This window comes from Peromyscus maniculatus, chromosome 6 (assembly GCF_049852395.1).
Source record: "Peromyscus maniculatus bairdii isolate BWxNUB_F1_BW_parent chromosome 6, HU_Pman_BW_mat_3.1, whole genome shotgun sequence".
Taxonomy (NCBI): Eukaryota; Metazoa; Chordata; class Mammalia; order Rodentia; family Cricetidae; genus Peromyscus; species Peromyscus maniculatus.
This window is the reverse complement of record NC_134857.1, coordinates 62,735,962-62,761,312: the sequence shown is the minus strand read 5'-3', so window position 1 is coordinate 62,761,312 and position 25,351 is coordinate 62,735,962. Positions and strand designations below refer to the sequence as shown.

General features: G+C 38.8%; 1 long non-coding RNA gene across 1 annotated transcript in view; it reads left to right on the top strand.

Annotated features, from left to right (window-relative positions):
• LOC121830188 (uncharacterized) overlaps positions 1–3,426 on the top strand; it is a 67,843-nt gene extending 64,417 nt beyond the window's left edge. The window contains exon 3 of the long non-coding RNA XR_013052127.1: positions 3,285–3,426. This is a non-coding gene — a long non-coding RNA (uncharacterized LOC121830188). The remainder of the gene's footprint in view (positions 1–3,284) is intronic.
• Positions 3,427–25,351: the final 21,925 nt, after the last annotated feature.

The window sequence follows — 25,351 nt, the reverse complement described above, 5'->3', positions numbered from 1 at the left end:
TACGTACTAGTGTTTGGACACAATTGGCCAGGGTGAACAGAAACTGGCAACCACATCACAGCTTCCTCCTCCCTGTATTTACAGCCTGAGACTGTCAGCCTGTAGAGACCTCCTACGGAGACTATGTAATTCCTTTGTCTTCGTGATGTACACAGGAAACTAGCTGAGGCTTCAGGATGCTTTGCAGTTGGTTCCACTCTATGAGACTGTATAAAATGCACCTGGTCCCAGCTTTCTGGGGTATGTGTCTGTCGTTTCTTTACTGTGTATCCTCTCTTCATCCCCTTGCTGCTCTTAGTCTGGTCAATTCTAACCCATGCTAGACACAGCGAAATCCAGGTAGTTTCATATTTTAATTAATATGAAAAACATTAGTATTGTGTCTCTTACAAAAACAAATGTAGTGCTTAACAGCAACAATGGCAAAAGTGAGCACCTTAGTTTCTTTACTCGTTGCTGTGACAAGAACAGTTTAAAGGAGAATGGGTTGCCGGGCGGTGGTGGCGCACGCCTTTAATCCCAGCACTCGGGAGGCAGAGGCAGGAGGATCTCTGTGAGTTCGAGGCCAGCCTGGGCTACCAAGTGAGTTCCAGGAAAGGCGCAAAGCTACACAAGAGAAACCCTGTCTCGAAAAACCAAAAAAAAAAAAAAAAAAAAAAAGGAGAATGGGTTTATTTTGTTGTATGCATGGCTCCAGGCTTCCATCCATCACAGCATGGACATAACAGTCACATGAGCTTGATGGAACTTGTCACATCACATACATGATCAGAAACAGAGAGCAATGACAAATGGGTGCTACTGTCCCGTTTTCTTTCTCCGGCCCAGATCACATGCCCAGCAAATGGCCCCACTCATAATTAAAATGGGTCTTACCACTCAATTAAAATAATCAAGAAATTTCCCAACAAATATGAATAGAGGCCCATCTCCCAGGTGATTCTAGATCCTGTGGAGTTGACAATTAACACTAAACATCACAATAACAAAAGTTATTTTAATTCACTATATATGCTGTTAAAGTTTTCATGCCTTGCACAGATTGTACCCTTCAACTGTCAAAAGTAAATCTTTGTATCTGATACCCACTACATAAAATAGTGAATTGGGGTTTCTAAACAATTTATTCAAGAATATGCTCTTTGAACTAAAATTTAAATGCAGTTGTTTTGGTGATTCTTTGTAGGCAAGTATGATGGTTGATCTCTACTATCAAATTGATGGAACTTAGAATAACCATGGAAACAAATCTCTGGGCACATCTTTGAGGGATTATATACATATTAGGTTGATTAGTACTGGGAAGATTCACCCTAGATGTGAGTGATGCCATCCCAGTGCCTGGGATCCCTGACTGAGTAAAAAGAGAAAGCTGGATCAGCACCAGCATTCATCTCTCTCTCTCTCTGCTTCCTGACTGTGGTTACAATGAGACCAGCTGCTTCAAACTCAGCCATGACTTTGCTTTCATGGTGGATTATGTCCTTCATCTATGAACTGTGAGCAAAAGTAAATCCTTCCCTCTTGAAGTTGCCTTTGTCAGGGTAGTTTATCACAGCAAGAAGACATGTAATGAAATGCATAAGGCTAGCTCAGGACCCACACTGTTCAGAGCAGACTCCCCTGCCAAACAGATGAATCATTGGTTTGTTGTGGCTTTGTATGCAGCAGCAACAGCAGCATTGTGTGTGTGTGTGTGTGTGTGTGTGTGTGTGTGTGTGTGTGTGTGTATGTTGGTTGAATATATTCATATATGTAGATTTCTACTTATTTATAGGTTTATATCCAATGGTTTGTGAAGCCGTTTAGTGCTTTACTCCAATGCCTCTACATTTGTTATAAATTCTTTATGTTAAGGGCTGGTCTAATCAAGTTACAAGGGTAATTTATGAAAACATTCCTATTCTGCTTTTCAGGCATCTGATTGGCTCAATGAAATCATATCCACACTTGTGTCAGTCAGAGTTCTCACTGGAGATAGAGCCAATTGGGGATGGGAACAAAGTTGGATAAAGGAAGGGACAGAGGGAGAGTGAGTTTTCTCATAGAATTGTGGGGAATTAAATTGTGTGAAAGGCGGCAGGTTGACAACTCAGGTAAAAGTTGATATGCTGTGAGGAAGAATTCTTCCTTCTCAAAAGCTTTGTTTTTCTGTTACTGCTCACAACTGATCAGATGATGTTTGTTCACATTACCAAGGATATTAAACCCCAGGAAAAGTTGATTGATTGTTAAATATCAATCAGATCTACAAAATACACAGTAACATCTAGGCTGATGTTGAGTAAAACATCTGGGCATCATAGCTGTCTTTGTTCATTTAGAATACTATAACATATCATAAACTTAGTTGCTTATAAATAATATGAAACTAATTTTCTACTGTTTTAGACTTTAGATGTTGTGGCATAGTCTTTGTGTACACTGTGAAGATATGTCGCTCTGGCTGGTTTAATAAAAAACTGAATGGCCAATAGCTAGGCAGGATTTCTGGGCAGACAGGATGCTGGGAAAAAGAAGGCAGAGCCACCAGGAGACACAGAGCAAGCAGGATGGGCAGTGTGAAGATGAAGTAATAAAACCACAAGAGGGAAATTAAATAAATAGAAATGGGTTAATTTAAGTGATAAGAGCTAGTTAGAAACAAGCCTAAGCTAAGGTTGAACTTTCATAATTAATATGTCTCAGTGTCATTTTTTGTGAGCTAATGGCCCAAAGAAAATCCCAACTACATTAGAGACCTTTAGGATGGATATCTGCTGGACATTTACTTTTTCATTTTAAGATGCTGGACTTCTGTCTGCATATAGAGTCTTTTTTGTAAGTACATTAATCATACTTCCAAAAGACTGAATGACTTTGCAACTTAAAGCAACTCCTAGAGGCTCCAAATGCTAACACTGTAGCTTCAGGGATTGCATTTTCAAATAGGACTTTGCAAAGACACTAAAATTCAGTCTCTGGTAACAGCCTAACCAAGGTGACACAAGAAATGGACTGTGGCATTATTCATGGTGGTAGGATAAGTAAGTAACCCCTAACTCAGTGCAGAGATCATAATACTGATCATCATGTGCATGTTGTGATGTGTTTTTAAGCACTGCTGAAAGTTAAAATATTGGTTTATTACAACAATACCCCTTATTTATTTTTCTTAAAACAGCCTCTATGGTGGTTTTTCATGGAAATTTATAATACCAAAACATAGGCTATGTTAACAGTTGCAATGATGGTAGAGATTTTTATTGTGTACCAAAGCATGCTCTTTTTCTTGTCTCTTCCAGAGCTGTATGAGGAATAAAGCCCTGAGCAGAGTTTCATGGCTACAGATGCCCAGTTAGGGAGCAGCCTTTATTCCTAAATGTATTGTGTAACTAATTCAGAATATGAGCCAAAGAAATAAACTGTTACTTTCAGGCTAAGACTGTAAAGGAGTATGTTGGTTGTTCCACACCCTTTTTCTCCTTTCTGACAATGGAATGGCAGGGAACAGTGATAACATACAATGGAAGGATCCTGGGTATTGAATCATTTGTGGAATTGAGCTTATGGGGGAGAAATAGGTGCCACAAAACACTAGACTGAGCAAGAACCAGACATATCAGTGTATTATGTCAACAGTTGTGTGTCACTGAGAACTTGTAAAGCAAGCTAGTGTGCTAATCCACCAAAATCTTGGAATGACACTGTAACATGAATCTTAAAAGGTTTTATTAACAGAAAACCTGGAGCCAGATATTGGGGTGAAAGCTGAAATATCAGAGAAGCAGAGCAAGCCAGCCACAAGTTGTTACCTCTACGAAATCCTCAGTCTAAAGAGAGCAAGTTCCTGTTTCCTCATGCCTTATATACCTTCCTGTGCCCTGCCATATTACTTCCTGGAATTAAAGGCATCATCACCACTGCCTGGTTCTGTTTCTCTCATGTAGCCCAATGTGGCCTTGAACTCACAGAGATCCAAATAGATCTCTGCCTCTCAAGTGATAGGATTAAAGGTGTGCACCACCACTGCCTGACCTCTATGTCCAATTTAGTGGCTGGCTCTGTCCTCTGATCCCCAGATAAGCTTTATTGGGGTACCTAATATATCACCACATGACATTGTTCGTCTAAATGAATAAAAAAATAGGAATGTGCATTTGGGGTTTACATGTCTTCATGGATTCTGGGAGAAGAGGCTGATCCAGCCACTGACAATAGAGCTATGTTTGTTTATACTTTTTTTCTTCTGATAACCTCCAAACAATGAAAAGGGGAGCATGTGGGCTACAAATCACCAAGATTTTACATATAACTGTATGAAACCTACCTCTCAATTTGTAGTCTAGAATGTTATAAAATATTATTTATGGCATGAAAATAAGGTGATTTCTAAAATTGTCTGGTACATTTTCAGGATGAGAAATGGACTGATCTAATGATTACATGTTAAATCTCATTCAGTTTCCCACAAAAATAACAATGCAAAGATCAGGAGGGAAAAGACAGCTGCAATAATGAAAGAGTTGGGAGTTTGTGTTTGCCTGAGATCAAAAGATGGATGTGCATGTGTTAGAGGTCAATGTGGAACACTGCACTTCAGATGAGACTTAGTAGAGTAGTGTGCTGAAGCAAAGAGACCAAGAACTGCTATGGGATGGTCTGTATGTCAAATTACTCTGATTGGTCAATAAATAAAACACTGATTGGCCAGTGGCTAGGCAGGAAGTATAGGCAGGACTAACAGAGAGGAGAATTAAGGGAACAGGAAGGGAAAGGGAGACACTGCCAGCCGCCGCCACCATGACAAGAAGCATGTGAAGACACCGGTAAGCCATGAGCCATGTGGCAAGGTATAGATTTACAGAAATGGATTAATTTAAGCTATAAGAACAGTTAGCAAGAAGCCTGCCACAGCCATACAGTTTGTAAGCAATATAAGTCTCTGTGTTTACTTGGGTGGGACTGAGCGGCTGTGGGACTGGTCGGTGACAAAGATTTGTCCTGACTGTGGGCCAGGCAGGAAAACTCTAGCTACAAAGAACTGCAAATGTAACCCCTAGGCACGCACACCTGTGGTTCCATGACTTCACTTTGATTGATTAGAAAGTTTAAGGAGAATCTAGAATTTTATGGTAAAGGACAAGTAAGCTTTGTCCCAGGGATAAACAAAACAAAAACCTATAAAAAATGAATTCTCTAGGGAGGCACAATTATCTTGTTTGAAATGTATCTGGCGTCTGTTTGGTCTGGACATTAATATATAAAAACCCTTGAGGAGATTCATTTACTTGGGTAAAGGAAATGGTAAATTGAAAACAAGTGAAAAAACGCAATAGAATGAAATCTCATCTAATTTACTAAAGGCTTAAGAATGAAGTATATACCAAAGCATGTCTTCTATGTAGCTTATGTCTGATATGAATCTTTCACACTCTTACCTCTTCTTTTTGATGTCTCTCACTCTCCCATCACATCCCCAACACACACAGCATAGTTATAAAAAAGTGACATGTTCAGGATAAGGTTTGCTACAGGACATATGTAGTCTAGGCAATCTTGTGTTTTCTGAAGCCTTCAACACCTGGTTTAAAAATTCTGCCTTAATGAAGTTCAGAATATCACATCCCCTATCATTGGAAGTATACAAGAGGCTAAAATGATCAGCATTTCCATTCATAACTAATGTTCAGTGGGCCTCTTAACATCTTCCTGGAGGCCATTCACTCTTCTTCCTGTGAACATAGATGCATATGTTTAAGCTTTCATGGATGTCCTTCTTCAAAAGCTCTGTACTGCCTGTTCATTGCCTATAGGATAACTTGCCTTTGCTATCAAAGGTAGGTCATGTGCTCCCAACTTTCATTATAAATGGTTAAACATCTCTGGTCATTGTCTCACATGTCACTCAGTAACCACAGTGGAAAGGGGGGAAATTCTACTTTTTCCCCTCTTTGTTAGAGAAAGATTTCTGAAAATCAGATCTAAACTTTATGAAAACGTCTTTCATTTTAATATAATTGGACAGCATCTAGGCTGTAACACTGTTTAACCTTTAAACCTACCTTAAGTTTGCCTTACCTATTTCTATTGTGGAGACATATCCTTGACAGCTAGGAACTCAGTGTCAAGGCATGTGGATGGGATGGAGAGGGTATCTCTAAATCACATGAATAGTCTCAGACAAGTGACTCCAGAGAAAACATTATTGGATCACTCAAAAGACATAGCCAAATGGTAGCTTTTTAAAGAAAATATTACCCACAGATTAAAAAAAAAAACCCACAGGATTGCAGCCCCAGTTACAGGCCAGTAGGCAAGACTCCTACTGGCAAGCCTTCCCAACGCCCCCCCCCCCCAGACCCTGTAATCTAGAAGTCTCACTCTGTCTCAAACCCACCCATCCTCCAAGACCCCAACAACACATGAGATACAGACATGATGTTAAAAATAACTTTATGAAGATGATAGAAGCCTAAGGAGAGAAATTGAAAAAATTAATTCCCTTAAAGAAATTGAGGAAAAGACAAAAAATTGTGAGAAAACAATAAATCCTTAAAGAAAGCCAAGAACAGTGGTCCAGAGGGTGCCTGCACCGGTCTACTCTGGTGACCGGCCTAGCAAATAACCTAGCTGTCATCATAGAGCCTTTGTCCAGTGACTGATGGAGGCAGATGCAGAGATCCACAGCCAGGCACAGGCTGAGCTCCAGCAATCCAATTGATGAGAGAGAGAGAAGAGATTCTGCAGGCGAGAGATGTTGAGATCATGATGGGAGGATGTGCAGGGATGACCGGGGGACATACTAGTGGAAGCCCATGAACTGTGGACTGGTGGCTGTGGAGCCCCCATGGGACTGGACTAGGCCCTCTGGATATGGAAGATGGTTGTTTGGCTCGAACTGTTTGGGGGACACCCAGGCAGGGGTATTGGATTCTGTCCCTGATCTATGGGCAGGCAGGCTTCTGGGAATCTGGTGCCTGAGGTGTGACACCTTGCACAGCCTTGGTGCAATGGGAAGGGGCTTGGATCTGCCTAGGCTCAGTGTGTTGGGCTCTGCTGACTCCCCTTGGGAGACCTCGATTTGGGGGATGTGGGGATGTGGGGTGGCTTGGGAAAGAGGGCTGGGGGTGGAAGGAGGGGGGATCTGTGTATAGTATGTGGAATGAGTAGAAAATTTCTTAATAAAGAAAAATAAAAAAAAGAAGAAAATCCCCTGAGACACTAATGAGAACTTGAAAGTATATCTTCTTTATAGCCATTAGCAAACTTTAATTATGTGATTTTATTCATGAAAGTTAGTGGATTTCTAACATCTCCATAGACATTGGCTTCATTTAATCTTATCTTAATATCCATAATGTTATGTAAGCTTTCTAATTAAATTAATAGAACTTAAAAAAAAGAAAACCAAGAAAAAGCAATCAAACAGTGAAAGAAACAGTTCAAGACTTAAAAATTAAAATAGAGGCAATAAAGAAGACACAAACCAAGGAAATGCTAGAAATGGAAAATCTGAGTAAAGGAACAGGAACTACAGATGCAAGCATAAGCAACAGGATGCAAGAGATGAACAGAGAATCTCTGGCGTTGGTTCAAGATACTATAGAGGAAATAGATTCATCAGTCAATGAAAACATTAAAGCCAACAAAGTCATAATACAAAATGTCCAGGAAATCTGGGACACATGAAAAGACCAAACCTAAGAATGATAAGGATAGAAGAAGGAGAATACCAGCTCAAAGGCGTAGAAAATATATTCAACAAAATCATAGAATAAAACATTTTCAACCTAAAGAAGGAAATGCCTATGAAGATACAAGAAGTTTACAGAACACCAAATAGACTGGAACCCCCAAAAGTCCCCTAGCCACACAATGAACAAAACACTAAACATACAGAATAAAGAATATTAAGAGCTGCAAAGAAAAAAGGCCATGTAACTTATAAAGGCAGACCCATCAGAATAACACTCAACTTAACAATGGAGACTCTGGAAACCAGAAGGTTCTAGGCAAACATTACGCAGACACTAAGAGACCACAAATGTCAGTCCAGACCAGTATACCCAGCAAAACTTACAATCACCATAGATGGAGTAAACAAGATATTCCATGACAAAAAAAAAAAAAAAAGATTTAAGCAATATCTATCCATAAATCCAGCCCTACAAAAAGTGCTAGAAGAAAAAATCCAACCTAAGGAAGTTAGATGCATCCATGAAAATACAGGCAATAGATAATCCCACATCAGAAAATCCCAAAGAAAGGAAACACACACACACACACTACCACCAAAGATAAGAAATAACAATCATGGGTCATTAATATCGCCAAATAACAATGGACTCAATTCACCTATAAAAAGACGCAGGCTAACAAATGGATATGAAAACAGGATCCATCCTTCTCTTGCATACAAGAAACATATCTCAACTTCAAAGACAGACATTACCTCAGAGTAAAGAGTTGGGAAAAGACTTTCTAATCAAATGGACTTAAGAAACAAGTTGGCTTAGCTATCCTAATATCTAATAAAGTAGACTTCAAACTAAAATTATTCAAAAGAGATCAAGAAGGACATTACATATTCATCACAGGAAAAATCCATCAAGATGAAGTCTTAGTTCTGAACATTTATGCCCCAAATAAAGGGCACCCACATATATAAAAGAAACATTATTAAAGCTTAAATCTCACATCAAACCCCACACAGTAATATTGGAAGTCTTCAATACTCTACTCTCCCCAATGGACAGGTCTACCCACAGAAACTTAACAGAGAAATAAGAGAACTAACAGATGTTATGACTCAAATGGACTTAATAGACATCTACAGAATATTCCACTCATACACAAAAGAATATACCTTCTTCTCAGTACCTCATGGAACCTTCTCTAAAACTGACCATATATTCGGTCACAAAGCAAATCTCAACAGATACAAAAAAGTTAGAATAACCTCCTTATTTTATTGGATCACCATGGCTTAAAGTTAAAATTCAACAACAACAAAAATTACAGAAAGCCTACAAACTCATGGAAACTGAATAATGATCAACTGAATCACCACTGGGCTAAGGAAGAAAGAAAGAAATTAAAGACTTCCTAGAATTAAATGAAAATGAATGTACAACACACCCAAACTTATGAGACACTATGAAAGCAGTGCTAAGAGAAAAGTTCATAGCACTAAATACCTACATAAATAAATTGGAGAAATATCACACCAGCAATTTAACAGCACACCTGAAAGCTCTAGAAAAAAAGAAACAAACTCACTCAGGAGCAATAGATGTCAGGAAATAATTGAATTGAGGGTTGAAGTCAATTAAATAGAAACAAAGAGAACAATACAAAGAATCAATTAAACAAAGAGTTGGTTCTTTGAGAAAATCAACAAGATAGACAAACTCTTATCCAGACTAAGAAAAAGGTATGGAGAGAATATCCAAATTAACAAAATTAGAAACAAAAAATGTAGGAATAACAACAGACAATGAGGAAACCAGAGAATCATTAGGTCATACTTCAAAAACCTATACTCCACAAAATTAGAAAACCTTAAAGAAATGGACAATTTTCTGTATAAATACCATATATCAAAATTAAATCAAGATCAGATAAACAATTTATATAGTTAAAATATTTAAATTTAAATATAAACCCTAAGGAAATAGAAACAGTCATTAAAATCTCCCAACCACAAAAGCCCAGGGCCAGATGGTTTCAGCACAGAATTCTATCAGAATTTCAAAGAAGAGCTAATACCAATACTCCTCAAATTGTTCCATACAACAGAAACTGAAAGGACATTCCCAAACTCCTTATCAGGCTAAAGTTACCCTGATACCCAAACCACACAAAGATGCAACAACAACAACAGCAAAAAAGATAATTACAGACTAATCTCCCTCATGAAAATTGATGCAAAAAAAAAAACTCAATAAAATACTGGCAAATTAACTCCAAGAACATATGAAAAACACCCACCATGATAAAGTAGGCTTCATCCCAGAGATGCATGGATGGCTCAACACACAAAAATCTGTCAATGTAATCAACCATATAAACAAACCGAAATGAAAACACACACACACACACACACACACACACACACACACACACACACTATCATCTCATTAGATTGTAAAAAAAAAGCCTTTAACAAAATCCAGCACCTTTCATGATAAAGGTCTTGGAGAGATCAGGAATACAGAGAACACATCTATGCAAAATGAAGGTAATTTGCAGAAGCCAACAGCCAACATCAAATTAAATAGAGAGAAACTCATAGCGATTTCACTAAAATTGGGAATAACACAAGGCTGTTCACTCTCCCCATATCTATTCAACGTAGTATTCAAAGTTCTAGCTAAATCAATAAGATAACAAAAGGAAATCAAGGGATACAAATTGGAAAGGAAGAAGTCAAACTTTTGCTATTTGCAGATGATATGATAGTATACACAAGTAACCTCAAAAATTCTACCAGGAAACTCCTACAACTGATAAATACCTTCAGCAATGTGGCAGGATACAAGATCAACTCAAAAAAATCAGTAGCCATCGTGTATACAAATGATAAACAGACTGAGAAAGAAATCAGAGAAATACTGTCCTTCACAGTAGTGACAAATAGTAAAAAAATATTTTGGGGCAACTCCAACCAAGCAAGTGAAAGACCTGTATGACAAGAACTTTAAATCTTTGAAGAGAGAAATTGAAGAAGATATCAGAAAATGGAAAGATCTCTCATGCTCATGGATAGGTAGAACCAACATAATAAAAAAATGGCAATCCTACTAAATATAATCTACAAATTCCATGCAATCTCCATCAAAATCCAAAACCAATTCTTTATAGACCTGGAAAGAATAATACTCAACTTCATATGGAAAAACAAAAAACCCAGGATAGCTAAAACAATCCTGTACAGTAAAGAAACTTCTGGAGGCATCACCATCCCTGACTTCAAGCTCTACTATAGAGCTATAGTAGTAAAAATAGCTTGATATTGGCATGAAAACCGACATGTGGACTAATGGAATCGAATTGAAGACCCTGACTTTAACCACACACCTATGAACACCTGATTTTCGACAAAGAAGCCAAAACTGTACAATGGAAAACAGAAAGAATTTTCAACAAATGGTGATGGCATAACTGGATGTCAACATGTAGAAGATTGCAAATAGATCCATATCTATTGCCATGCACAAAACTCAAGTCCAAATTGATCAAAGATTTCAACATAAATCCAGTTACACTGAACCTGATAGAAAAGAAAGTAGGAAAAGCCTTGAACGTATTGGCACAGGAGACCTCTTCCTAAATATAATACCAGTAGCACAGACACTGAAAGCAATAATTAATAAATGGACCTCCTGAAACTGAGAAGCTTCTGTAAAGCAAAGGACATGGTAAATAGGGCAAAATGATAGCCTACAGAATGGGAAAAGATCTTCACCAACCCCACATCTGACAAAGGTATGATCTCCAAAATATATAAAGAACTCAAGAAACTGGACAGTAAAATACTGAACAGTACAATTGAAAAATGGGCTACAGAGTTAAACAGATAATTCACAACAGAAGAATCTCAAATGGCCAAAGACATTTAAGGAGTTGCTCAACATTCTTACTCATCAGGGGAATGCAAATCAAAATGTCTCTGAGATACCATATTACACATGTCAGAATGGCTAAGATCAAAAACACTGAGGACAGCTTCTGTTGGAGAGGATGTGGAATAAGGGGAACACTTGTCCACTGTTGCTGGGAGTGCAAACTTGTACAGCCACTTTGGAAATCAGTATGGTAGTTTCTCAGAAAATTGGAAATGAATCTGCTGCAAGACCCAATGATACCACTCTTAGTCAATAACCAAGGAATGCTCAATCATAACACAAGGACACTTGCTCAACTATGTTCATAGCAGCATTATTCATAACAGCCAGAACCTGGAAACAACCTAGATGCTCCTCAACTGAAGAAAGGATTAAGAAAATGTGGTACATATACACAATGCAGTACTACTCAGCAATAAAAAACAATGACATGAAATTTGCAGGCAAATGGATGGAACTAGAAAATGTCATCCTCAGTGAAGTAAACCAGACTCAGAAAGACATACATGGTATGTACTCACTCATAAGTGGATACTAGGTGTACAGCAAAGGATAACCAGACTACAACCCACAGCTCCAGAGAAGCTAGCTAACAAGGTAGCCTCTAAGAGGGATATATTGATTGCCCTGGGAAGGGAAAATAGATGGGATTTCCTGAGTAAACTAGGAGTTGGGGGGGGCAATAGAAGGGAGGGGATGGGGATGAGAACATGAGGAATGGAATGATTGAGCTGGGGGAAGGATGGAGTGGGAGAGCAATGAAAGAGATATCTTGATAAAGGGAGACATTATGTGGCTAGGGAGGAACGTGGTGGTAGGAAAATTCACAGGAATCCACAGGAATGACTCCAGCTTAGACTACCAGCCGTATTGGAGCGGGTGTGGCCTACTCCCGTAATCAGATTGGTGAATTCACTAACTGTCATCATAGAGCCTTCATCCAGTAACTGATAGGAGCAGATGCAGAGATCTACAGCCAAATATCAGACCAAGCTCTGGGAGTCCAGTCAAAGAGAGGGAAGAGGGATTCTATGATCAAGGGGTATCAAAATCATGATGGCAAAACCCATAGAGACAGCTAACTCGAGTTTGTGGGAGCTCACAGCCTCTGAACCATCAGCTTTGGAGCCTGCATGGGACCAGAGTAGGTCCTCTGCATATGGGAGACAGTTGTGCAGCTTGGTCTGTTTAAGGGTCCCCTGGCAGTTGGATAAGGTATATCCCTGGTGCATGAGCTGGCTTATTTGAACCCATTATCTATGGTGGGATGCTTTGCTCAGCCTTGATGCTGTGGGGAGGGGCTTGGTCCTGCCTCAACTGATTGTACCAGGTTTTGCTGACTCTCCATGGGAGGCCTTATCCTCTCAGAGGAGGGAATGAGGGTTGGGCAGAGGCAGGTAAGGCTTGTGGGGAGCAGCAGGAGGGATAAGCATGGGATCTGTGGTTGGTATGTAAAATGAATTTAAAATTTTCTTAAATAAAAAATGAACTACAGATCATATCTATGATATGATAACAATTGGCATGAGGAATACTGTCTTTTTCTACCTGATAAACAAACACAATAGGTTTGGGGATATAACTCAATGTAGAGAGCTTGCTACATGAGGCTCTGGGTTCAAGACTTAACACCAGAAAAGTAAAACCATAAAAACAAGAAGCACAATAGTGCTGTAGTAGTCCTGTTTACGTTTTACTCTCACACACTCATACATCCTCACCCTTGAAGCCTATTTCAAATCTTACTCACTTTCCTTCCTTCTTTCCTTCTTTTCTCTCCATTTTCCTCTCACTTTCTTTTCTCTTCCCTTCTTTTCTTCCTTCTTCTTTCTCTCCCTCCCTTTCTCTTTTTTCCAGATTCTCTATTCTTTTTAAATTCTCTAAGCTATTAATTCATTTCTGTTTTTCTAAAAGCAATGAATTAAAATGCTTCCATATTATGTTTTAAGTCTGATAGATGAAAACACAATAATAAGTTCAAAAGGCCTTACATATTTCTAAAGCTTTATATACAGATTCAGTGTTTACAGCCAATTTATGATACTAAAATATTTGCATTTTCTTCATTTTTACCAGTAGACATTAATATTTAGAAGATCAGTGACTAGTTCAAGGTATCATAGATAATAAAAGGTAAGAGGCAAAATTTGTTCCATAAAACATAGTTTATTGATCCAAGCATAATAATTAAAACTATAGATGCTAAAGACACAGCAATGATGTGACAGAACAATCATTCATCTCTAACTTTGTGGACCTTAATTTCACATGTGCATAAAAGAAACATTGCATAGAACAAGTTAAGTGGACAAAAGGGGTCAGCCCCAGTAGTGCAGGTCTATACTCACAGCTCTTCCAGAGGCTGATTTATTAGATGAAAAATTCAAGACCAGCCTGGGTTATATAGCTATACACTGTCAAAGTAAAGAGTTAAACAATAGTTTAGTGGTAAAGAGCTTGCCTTCCCTGAAGATAACCCTAAGTTTAACCCCCAATATCAAACACACAAAGACAAAAGACGGTTGTTTTCATGACTGTTGCAATAGAAGAGAGGAAGTGACCTCATCTCCCAACACTTACAATTAAAGAGTTTTCAAGTACTGAAGTAATCTCCTGGGGAAGAATTGAAGGACATTAGAGAGACAATGTTATCATTGGCATTCCCATTAGCTAGCTGTCACTTATTGAATTGGAAGTTCACAAAGCTTGGGATTTAAAGCATAATCTTTCTTGATGATCGCCTTATAAAGGAATGGCTTCTAAGTTGTTGTGAAGGGCTCCTGGCTATTGAATCCATAAAAGCCTAGAGATAATTGCTTTAAGAAAATGGAGGTGAGATTTCTTTAGTGTGGAAGAAACTTGTTTAAAGTTTATTCAAGTTATGGAGAACATTAAGGCCATTCATGTTGGGAGAGAGGCAAGAATGCACCACTGGATTATACCAGACAGATACTGGCGTAAGGTTGATGTTTTATTTGCATGATTTACATGAACTGTACAGATCTTGGGGACTCTTATCTTGACTTACAAAGTCACAACTTAGAATTAGGGAAAACATATCCTTATACAAATAACATAACTACAGGTCTGGTCTTGACTAAAACTTTGTTGCAGGCTAGATGATCTGGTCTAATCAGGGCTTTGCTTGCCATTATTTGCTGTGGATATTGTTCTGTATAAATAAAATGCTGATTGGCCAATAACCATGCAGGAAGTATAGGCAGGACAAACAGAGAAGAGAATTCTGGGAACAGGAAGGCTGAGTCAGAGAGACACTGCCAGCCGCTGCCATGACAAGTGAGATGTAAGGTACCAGTAAACCATGAGCCATGTGGCAACTTATAAATTAATAGAAATGGGCTAATTTAAGATAAAAGAAGTATATAACAAGAAGCCTGCTATGGCCATACAGTTTATAAGTAATATAAGCATCTGAGTGATTATTTTATATGTGGGTTGTGGGACTGAGGGGGCTTGGTGGGATCTGGAGAGAAGCTCTCAAGCTACAATTATTCCCAGAACCCATCATTAACTTTGTTTCACAAAATGTCCTACAGTTGATCACCTCAATCATCTTCCCACATATCTAAGCTTCTGGCTCTTTCAATCTAAGCACCTTATTATAACTGTCTGCTTCACTGTTTCCTTCCACTGGATATTGAATACATGGTGTCATCCATGCTAAGCTAACACTGGACTGTAGTCCCAGCACACCTTTACTTTTTGTTTTGTGAAAGGCTTTCTCAACATTTCTCAGGGTGGCCTAAAACTTGTTATGTTGCACAGGCAGACCTCAAATCCACAATCTTCTTGCCTTGTCCTCTTGGGTAGCTTGCAGAGACAACCTCTTATATTCCTGAGAGAGAACCCCTTATTCTCTGGTGTTGTGGAATATTATTTTAAGATGTGTTACATTTGTCTATGCTGTGGAATATTTGCTTCATGATGCAAAGATGTGTTGCATTCCTTTCTGTTGCATCTATTTAACTCTGTGACGCTGTGTTTCTTTGCCTGTCTAAAACACCTGATTGGTCTAGTAAAGAGCTGACCAGCCAATAGCAAGGCAGGAGAAAGGATAGGCAGGGCTGGCAGGCAGAGAGAATGAATAGGAGGGAAAATCTGGGAGGAGCAAGATAAAGGACCAAGAAAAGAAGGGGCCAGCCACCCAGCTACACAGCCAGACGTGAAATAAGAAGAAAAGGAAAGAAATAAAGAAATAGAGAAAGGTAAAAACTCAAAGTCAAAAGGTAGATGGGATAAGTTTTTTTTAAAAGCTGGCTGGAAATTAGCCAAGCTAAGGTCAGGCATTTATAAAAAAGAATAAGCCTCTATGAGTATTTATTTGGGAGCTGGGTGGTGGACCCCCCAAAAAAAAGTAAAAAAAAAAAAACACTGCACTCTGGACTTCTTATCCACATCCGTTTCAAGTCTGTTATTTTTTGAGAGACCTAAGAATTAGTTCATGCGCTGTTCCCCCCACTGAGTATTTCTGTAGGTGCAAAATATATTTTTCAGGACCATGGACAGCAGCATCTCTCTCGCATAATCACTGAAGCAACTGATAACAAACATCTCCAGCAGGGGACCCCTTTCTACTGATTATGCTACACTATTATGCTTACATCCTTGCAGAAGCATTCCAAAGTCTCTGTGTTTTACAGAAAAAGCTGAGGTTTAGAGATTCTTGTTCAGGCTGCCTAAGAATTAAGCAGGAGAGCTGAGATGAGAAGGTCGGTCACTGTACTTTCAAAGCTTCTCTTCTTTGTAGTTGTATTTCCATTGTTGTGTCTTAATAGGAGCCCTGTTGTTTTCCTGTGAATGGGGGGGGGGGTTGAATTCAAGTTCCATGTCTGTCTTTTTTTTTTTTTTAACAGAAAGCATAGGCATCTTCAGATATAAGACTGAAACTTGAGAAATAGTACTCTGTTCTATTGTAGAATATTTACTGTTTTAGCTTGGTTCCTTTAGGTTTCTATGTTTGATTAAGAACTATAATTAAATTCAGTAGGAAATTTGCCTTCACACCATTTCCACATTCACCCATCTTCTCTTTTGTGTACCTACAGTTCCAGCACCCCTAATCCAGGAATCCACAAGCTGGAGTGCTTCAAAACAGGAAACTTTTTAGGGATCAGCACAAGTTTTCAAACTATAAACTCTATGAAATGATGCCTCATGGACAATTTTATCTAAAATATTATGTAATATTACCTCCTGACTCTACATATAAGGTGTAATATGAAGCATATGTTGTGTTTACATTTGGATCACATCTTAAGACATCTTACTATGTATATGCAAATATGACAAAAATAAAAAAAAATCTGATATTCAAAACACTCGTGTTTATAAGAAATTTACATATTGTGGTGTACTGAATAAAAATGGCCTCCATAGGCCCATAGGGATTGGCACTATTAAAAAGTTTGGCCATGTTGGAGTAAGTGTTGCTTGTTGGAAGAAGTGTTACTGGGGGCAGGCTTTGAGGTTTCAGATGCTCAAGCTATTCCCAGTGTGGCTTAATGTATCTTCCTGTGCCTACACATTAAGATGTAAAACTCTCAGTTCCTTCTTCAGCACCACGTCTGCCTGTATGCCACCATGCTTCCTATTATGACAATAAAGGCCTAAACTGCTGAACTGTAAGTAAGCCACCTCAATTAAATGTTTTCCTTTATAAGAGTTGCCATGGTCATGTCTCTTCATAAACAATAGAAACCCTAACTAAGACAGCTACTTAAAACAACAACAACAACAAAAACAAAAACCCCAAAAAACTAAAAACAAAACAAAAAGTTTCTAATTGTACTACGAGGCTTACTCTAGTTCCTGGCTTAGGAAGCAACAGTTAACTAAGCCACATCTTATCTTCTCAAAGTAGAATTTATGATGGATACTTGAGAAAAATCAGATCATATCTCCCAAGGAAAGGTGGTATTTGGGACATGAAGGTCTGAGCACCTGTGTGGCTGTGGACCCAGGGTGCACTTGTGTGTTAGTGTAGACTCACAGTGTGCGTATGGAGTTGGGATGCAGCTGCTGTATTTCTGGGAATCTTCTGTTGTGATGCTTCCACGAGCCTATAGAGACTGTGAGCGAGTTTCGTCACCATGAACTTGATCTTGCTTAAGGTCAGGAGAGAGATGTGAGATCTTTATGGCATCCTTACAGTGACACTGACAGCTAGCAAAGCTGTGTGCTTGAAAGAATGGACAATGGGTGCACTCATAAATCATGGTTGGTATAATAGAATCAAACAGTCTCCTAGGGAGACAGAACCATAAAAAACAACACAGTACAATCATTGTGGAAGTTCAGAACAGAATAAAGATCACTCAGAGATAAGAGTCAGACACTCAGAGTCCCATATCATATCCTGAGTTCTCCTCAGAGAACCTCCTAAATATTTCCGAGGTAGCCATGCCTGAAACTCAAGGAGAATTTCATTAGATGGTGAAATGATGCAACTGCCTCTGAGAATTAACAAAGGACATGTAATTCCTCCATGATTTCTTTAGTCAGAGTTGTCTGGGGAAAACCTAACCAGATGTTAACGCTCATAGATTAAAAAGCTCTCTGTATTCAGCTAAGTGGATGGATGGCAACTTAATTTGATTTTACCTCATGCAGACATTCAGTGGCTGTGCCCTGGGGAGAGGCACAAGAATACGATTGGATTGCCATTCTCAGGGGCAGCTGCTGTGTGGCAGAAGCCCCTTGCCGGTTCTGAGTGACAGGGTTGGGATATCAGATTTTTAGGAGTGGTGGGAAGCTCCAGTTCTCTGGTCAGAATGCTTGCCTTTCCAAATCTCAACACAGTGCCTCTGAGAATGGAAAGCACTGTTTTCCCCATGACTCAGTCCGGATCCAGTGAGAAAGGGTGTGCTTCCCCTTACTTTCCGCTAATTCATTTACTCTGATGTGTCTGTCTTAGCATCCCTGCGCTGCAGTAACCGGCGCCATGCAAATGCACAGCTATCAGGGGAGAGGGCTCTTCATTCATATAATTTCATTGTTCCTTGCTCTACACAATAATGATGATTGCTCCAAGCTTTCGTTCATTGCTTAGGGTAAATTTTGCTCATGGGTGAAAGTTTTAGTATTGAAAACACTTTTATAAATATTGTTAAGAAGTGTGTGCTTAATGAAAATCTTGTTGTATGGTTTCATGGTCTGACAATATCAGAAGGGTCAAAAATCATGATTGAAATAAAAAAAAACTCAAGGATTTAAGTCCATTTTCTCACTAAAGATCATGGAAATATAAATTAAAGCTCCCCATTTCATTGGATGGAGAGGCAATCCATAATCCAGATACAGTTGGAGTCACCTAGTTCAAACTTTCTCAGAGATTTTGCTGAGAGTGTAAAGATCACTCCCATCTCACATCAAGGTTCTTCCTAGATTTCCTTCCATTGGTTAAAGTTTGATTTTATGCCTGGGATTGATTATTTCTTGACATCTATCCCTTTTGGGTGTGATTTCTTCTTTTTGTTCTAGAGCTTTTAGGTGTGCTGTTAAGCTATTAGTATGAGATCGCTCCAATTTATTGTTGTTTTATGTAGGCACGTAGTGCTATGAACTTGCCTCACCTGGCATCATTGTGTCCCACACATTTGGGTATGTTGTATATTTATTTTTATTAAATTCTAGGAAGTCTTTAATTTCTTTTTTAAATTATGTTTTTATTCTTCTCTCATATATTACACCCCAACCACAATTTCCCCTTCCTTCTTCCCTTCCAGTGTCTTGCTCCCACGTTCCCTCTCCCCGAGATCCACTCTACTTCTGTCTCCCTTCAGGAAAGAGCAAGCCTCCCAGGGATATCAACAAAACATGGCGTAACAAGTTACAATAAGACTAGGCATATACCCTCATATCAAAAGCTGGATGAGGCAACTCTCTTGCTCTTAGAAGGGTGTGGTAGCTGTGTGTTGCCCGGTAGGGGATTCATTTGGGATACTAACAGCTGTGGCCACTGGGGGCGGGCAGTCTGGATAAAATAGTTTTCTAGGTAATGGAAGCTGACATTTAGAAATGATAGGAGTGGTTGCTGACCACGAGCTTCTCAGTTCCCTAGGAATGGGGGCAGAGAGTGAGGAAAGGCCTCAATATGTAGTCTGTTACAGAACTGTATGATACTGGGGGACTGGAATTGAAGGAGAGGAAGGAGTGGTGAAGACCTGAAGCACAATAACAAATTTATCTAAAATACAAAATTCCTTTTTGATAACTTGAGGAGTTATCTGTGCTCAATCAATAATACATGAGGAAAAGCTCCCACGATCACATTGGTGTGAGAAGACAGAACACTCTCCACACCACCTGGGCACTTGCTACTACAGAATCCACAGAAGCTGTTGAAATGCCATCATTTTCCCAGAAGCAGTATACATTGAGGTTAGAACCTTCAGCAATAAAGGAACTAACTAGAACAAAGCTCATATGTTAACAGTGAGATTGCTTCCCCCAAGGCTAAGTGGTTCCCAAGAGTGAATAGGGCAGTTGCCTTTGGGATTGAAAATGTCAGGTGGTGAAAGTGCTGGGAAGGTGTCAGAGAAGTGCTGAGGTGCCATGCTGTGAGCAGTTCACAGATGCCAATCTCTGTGGGTGGTGAGACAGTGTGCCATACAAATTCATACACACATGCACTACTTTGCAGCAGCAAAAGCTGCTAAGGGAATTGGGCTAAAGTTGTGCTAGCTGTGGTTTTGGGGGCGGGATATTTTTCTAAGAACAAATTTTCTAAAATAAGTGAGTTGGGATTGACTTAGATCATCCAACATGGAAATAATAAATCAAACCAATTACTATCATTTATAAATATTACTAATCTAAATACTAGTGGGAAAAGGAGTAAAAAGGCTTGAAATGAGGAAAAATTATCTCCACTGGATTGGCAAACTTTTTAATTGAATTGAATATAAGTCATAATGAAATTAACAACAAATCATGGAGCAGAGGTCTAAACATGTGAGGTGAGATGTGGCAACAATGCAAAAGGACACGGAACTATAGAGTCAGAGATGCCAGTGGGACAACACTGTAAATGAACATGACAAAGGAGTCAACATGAGAATAGAAGAGACACTGCCCACATCATAGCAAGTGACCTAGAGAACATGAATGAGAAAAGTGAGAGGATCATATGTAATAGGAAAGAATATAAAGCATCATAGAGAACATTGTATATATGGACGTCAGACAAGGAACTCTATATACCTCTGCGTTCTTCAATGAATAATTTAGCAAATGGAAGACAAAAATATTCTCATATACAAGCAAACTTTCCATAACTATGTGAATTAACATCTATATATTTTGACAATGGTATCTGACTCAGACAAATAAAACAATAGAATGGAGATGAAGCCAAATGTATGATTGAGCTCATATATCAGGAACTTTTACATAGTTCTAGAGATCAAAGACTAAGTGTGATCATAGTTCTGGCATGGCTGGGTTCTGGGTAGGGCTTTCTTCCCTGGTTGCAGAAAGGCAACATCTTACAGTGTCCTCATGAGGCAAAGAGGGAGCCATCTCTGGTGTCTGCACACATTAATCCCATTCTGTGGTCCTACTCTCATGTCCTCTTCTAAACTTAGTCACAAAGGGCTCATCTTCAAGTAACATCATTGTAGGTTAAGGCTTCAATGTTCAGCCCATAACAATTATTTGTGAGGGATGAAAATTCTCTCATGCTCACACCCCTTCATGGGCACATTCAGAGGAAGAGGATGCTGAGCCTTGAGTGTGTCAAGAAAAGGTGAAAAACTTCCAAAATTTTATATCTAGCATAATTTTCATTCAAGTACAAATGTCATAACACTACAAATTCTTAAGCATGTAAGTATTCATTATGCATAGTTATAAACTATTTTGTATAAAATACCATATGATAAACCTGAGTAAACCCAATAATGACTGGAGAAATCAAGGCAAAAGAATCAGCATTCACCCAGGGTTCATTTAACCATAGGACACAGGCTACAACTAAGTATGATAGGTGTGAAGATGTTTTCAATGGTAGTGTAAGTCTAGTAGAACTGCATGGGAAAGAGAGATGGTGTACAAGGTCGGGATGATAATTTTAGTCTTCAAATAATGAATGAAAATTTTCATCACTGATAAAATTACCATGAAACATATAACAACCACTGAGGCAGAAGCAGTGATTTAAAAATTCTCAACCATAAAAAGGTTAGTGCCAGATGGATTCATCATAGAACTTTACCAGACCTTCGAAGAACTAAAACTAATACCACTGAAATTATTTTGTAAAATATAAAATAAAGGCACTCTCCAAACTCTTTATGAAGTCAGTCAGTATGATTATGATACCTAAAACCAGATAAAGATTCAACAAAAATTAGAACTACAGGCCAGTCAATCTCCCTAATAAATATAGACACAAATAACTGCTTACAAACCATATTCAAGAACACTCAAAAGATTACTCCCTGTGATCAAGCTAGCTTCAGCACAGGGGTGCAGGGATGGTTTAACATGCCTACATCAATGAACATGTCTTATCACATAAATGGACTCAAGGTAAAAAAATGACATGAAGGCCGGGTGGTGGTGGCACACGCCTGTAATCCCAGCACTCGGGAGGCAGAGCCAGGCGGATCTTTGTGAGTTCGAGGCCATCCTGGGCTACAGAGTGAGTTCCAGGACAGGCTCCAAAGCTACAGAGACCCTGTCTCAAAAAAACCAAAAAAAAAAAAAATGACATGAAAATTTCCATTAATGTACAATAAAGAAAACCTTTAACAAAAATCTATCACCATCTTATGATAAAAATTCTAGAAAAATAATAATTAAAATACTGAGCATATAGGTCACTCATGTAGAAGCAGCTCACCTGTGAAGGAAGAAACAATGGGAGTATTTAAACAAGTTTGTTCTTGACAGAAAGATGATCCCACTCCAAACTAATGCAAAAAAAATTTCTTATTTTAGGGGGCTGTTTGAATCTTTGGCTCTTACCTCACTTAAACTCTTTCTGACTGATTAAAAAGATAAAAATTGAATTTCATTATTTATATCCAACTTACAGTTTTCTATTTTTAACATTGTTAACATTTATATTCTCCACTCACATTGATTCTGTTTAAAAAAAAAAATGGGTCTATCTTTAGAATATTCCCAAGATGACTTTATTTAAAATATGCTGCTCATTTTGGTAGTTTTTGTAACTTGTGGCACATTTTAACTGTCATAGGTTAACAAAATTTATAAATCGATGTGCATCAGTTTGAGACAGTGCACTCATCTGTATATAGTTACACTTTGAAAAGAATTGTGAAAAAAGTCCTCGGCTAATTCTCCCTTTACTAATATTCTATACTGATTTATTGACAAGAAAGCTGTGATAAGTAGGAAACTCTGATTATAAAGCAAATCTTTAACTGTCCTTGCTTTTGCTTTTTAACAGCATTACTAAAGAGAACACATGTAACAATTGCCGCATTCTTTTTTTTTTTTTTTTTTTTTTTTTTTTTTTTTTTTTTTTTTTTTTTGGTTTTTTCGAGACAGGGTTTCTCTGTGTAGCTTTGCGCCTTTCCTGGAGCTCACTTGGTAGCCCAGGCTGGCCTCGAACTCACAGAGATCCGCCTGGCTCTGCCTCCCGAGTGCTGGGATTAAAGGCGTGCGCCACCACCGCCCGGCTCAATTGCCGCATTCTTGATCATAACACTCTGTATCTAGCTGTGAAACCAAGTATTATTCTTTTGAACAATTTATTGTGGCATTGGGCTAATCATTAAATGGCCCTACACATGGAAATTTCAGTTGTCTCTAGCCATGCCCTAAAGTCAATTTGAAGTTTTTTGCCACTAGGAAAAGAGGCAAAACCCATAGTGTATGATGGTGTTGCCTAGTCTATATTATTCTTGATTGCTTCATGAATGTGTAGACAAAACTGTTGATGGCTTGTCATATTCTACTCATGACAGATGCAGGCAATGGTACTCATGAAATAACAGGTTAGTAGTCACTGAGTTAGCTAATTGGTTTAAATACAATTATTTGTGACAGAATCCAAACCCATCCATATTTACTCTGAGGCAAACATTGTGAACACATATATTAAAATCTGTAAACATTATCTCCCTTTCCAGAATAAGATTCCTAAATAACATCACTTAGAAGCTGATAACAGAAAAAAAATGGCTGTAATGGAGATATAATCTCTTTGGAAATTTTGATAATCCTTTCTTTAAATGCTTAGGCATATACTTGCCCCATGACCCAACAGTACAATTCAAAGGCATTTGCTCACCAGAAATGAAGCTTGTGTTCCTCAGAAGCCTGAATGAAGATGTTTATAGTGTCTTCATTCAGAATCTCAAATACTAAAACCAGGCACATGTTGGGGATTTATAATGTACAATGCACAGTAGTATTCTATTAGGAATCAGAGGCAGCAGACTGGCATTGCATGCAGTAATACCCAACAATCTCAGAGATGTTATGCTCCATGGAAGAAGAAAACATGGCATGGTAAATCTGTAATTTCTGCTTATGTATAGCTCTGATATGAGTGACACAGAGCCAGATAAGATATATTTGTGTGATCTGAGACAGGGAAAAGGCATGAAGTTCTCTGGGGTGGTGGGGTGTTATATTGGTATGTCAAGAGGAGAGTGTATATACAAGTGTATAATATATATATATATATATATTATATATATATATTATACAAAGACATCAAAACCTTGGACATCTTCTTGTGACTATTTCTGTGAATTACTCTTCAATAAACATGTTTAAACAGTGGGATAATGGCTGAAGGGATGGCTCAGCAAGTAAGAGCACTTGCTGCTCTTTTTAGAAGATCTGGGTTTAGTTCCCAGCATCCACAGCAACTAACTCCTGTCTGTTGTTGGAGGGCTTCTCTCCAGGTTCCACCAAGCCCTGCAGTCCCACAATCCACGTATAAAATAATCACTCAGACACTTATATTATTTATAAACTGTAGGGCCATGGCAGGCTTCTTGCTAACTATTCTTATATCTTAAATTAACCCATTTCTATAAATCTATACCTTTCCACATGGCTGGTGGCTTACCGGCATCTTTACATGCCGCTTGTCCTGGCGGTGGCTGCAGTGTCCCCCCTCCCCCCTTCTTTCTGTTTCCCCAATTCTCCTCTCTCCTTGTCCCACCTATACTTCCTGTCTGATCACTGGCCATCAGTGTTTTATTTATATAGAGTGATATCCACAGCACCTGTCTGTATCATGGAAGATTAGATCCATTCAGTTGCTGTGTGTAGCTCTCAGTCTTCTACTCTCAGACTGCCAGCTCCCAAATCATGCCATGGAGACTTCTTAGTTGTGTGCTCAGCCTTATCATATGCTTGTCCCATGTAGGTTTCCTAGTGGCTTTATCCAGCAGGTCTGCATGAGGAAGATGATTGGAGTATGGGCCTGAGTACCAAGTGCTTGGAAGGGTCTACACTTGGCTGTATCTAGCAAGGGGGAGGTTTTGTGCTCCTCCCCTTGGCATTCTCATAAAAAGCCCTTTGGAATAAAGTTCTGGGCAGATGGATAAAGATCCAGGCCCTGGGCCAAGGCTATCCTGTTTTTGTCTTTCCTCTCATGACTAGGTATCTTTTTCTATCTAATATTTCTCACTTCTCCCTACTCAAGAGTACCCTGGGTCATAAAAGTGGGGGCTGGTCCCCCACATCCTACTAGCTCTTATAACTTAATTTAACCTGTTTCTCTTCATGTTTTT